The sequence below is a fragment of the Otolemur garnettii genome, unplaced genomic scaffold, assembly GCF_000181295.1.
Source record: "Otolemur garnettii isolate 467f Iridium unplaced genomic scaffold, OtoGar3 scaffold00033, whole genome shotgun sequence".
In the NCBI taxonomy this organism is placed as follows: Eukaryota; Metazoa; Chordata; class Mammalia; order Primates; family Galagidae; genus Otolemur; species Otolemur garnettii.
Window position 1 is genome coordinate 851324 of NW_003852428.1, and position 985 is coordinate 852308.

The 985-nt window shown below is 38.5% G+C and overlaps 1 non-coding gene across 1 annotated transcript; it reads left to right on the top strand.

Annotated features, from left to right (window-relative positions):
• Positions 1-627: 627 nt before the first annotated feature.
• LOC111725219 lies at positions 628-734 on the top strand. Its single transcript, XR_002773338.1, has one exon. It is a non-coding gene; the product is annotated as a U6 spliceosomal RNA (small nuclear RNA).
• Positions 735-985: the final 251 nt, after the last annotated feature.

Consider the following 985-nt stretch of genomic DNA (forward strand, 5'->3'; position numbering starts at 1 on the left):
AGTCACAAGATGCATTAGCTCCTAACAAGTGAGTCAGCTTGTCCTTTGAAGCTTAGAAGCCAGATATTGACTTATCCTCTCCAGCTATGAAAGTCCTTGGTACTATCCTCTCCTAATACAAAGCGGTTTTGTCTGTGTTGAAAATCTGTTGTTGGGCATAGCCACCCTCACGATAATCTAAAGTAGATCTTCTGAATAACTTCTTGCTTCATCTAGCACTTTTATGTTATAGAAATAGTTTCTTTTATCAAACCTCACGAACCAAATTCTGGTTGATTCACAATTTTCTTCTGTAGCTTCCTCAATTCTCTCACCTTTCCTAGAATTGGGGAGAGTGAGAACCTGGCTCTGTGTTAGGCTCTGGTTTAAGACAATGTTGTGGCAGGTTTGATCTTCTGTCTAGAACACTCACACTTTCTCTGTATCAATAATAAGTTAAGGCTGCTGCTTCACTCTCTTATTATTTGTGTTTAGCCAAAGTGCTCATTTTAGTTTCATTTAAGAACTTTTCTTTGCATTCAACACTTGTCTAAATGTCTGGTGCAAGAGGCCCAGCTTTTGGCCTACCCTGACTTTCACCCCCACTATATTTAATCATTTCTAGCTGTGATTTAAAGTGAAGATGCAGTGCTCGCTTCAGCAGCACATATACTAAAATTGGAACGATACAGAGAAGATAAGCATGGCCCCTGCGCAAGGATGACACGCAAATTCATGAAGCGTTCCATATTAAAAAAAATAAATAAATAAAAATAAAGTGAAAATGCACAATTCATTCTTTTACTTGAACACTTACTTGTCTTTACAGGTTTATCAATGAGCCTAATTTTAATATTATTGTGGCCCAGAAGATAAATAAGCTAAGGAGAGGGATAGAGATAGGGTACAGCGGGTCAGGGGAATAGTCCAAACATACACACTTATTCCCTAGCTCACTGTCAGACAGGTGTGATTTGTGGTGACCCAAAACAGTTAACAACAGTAA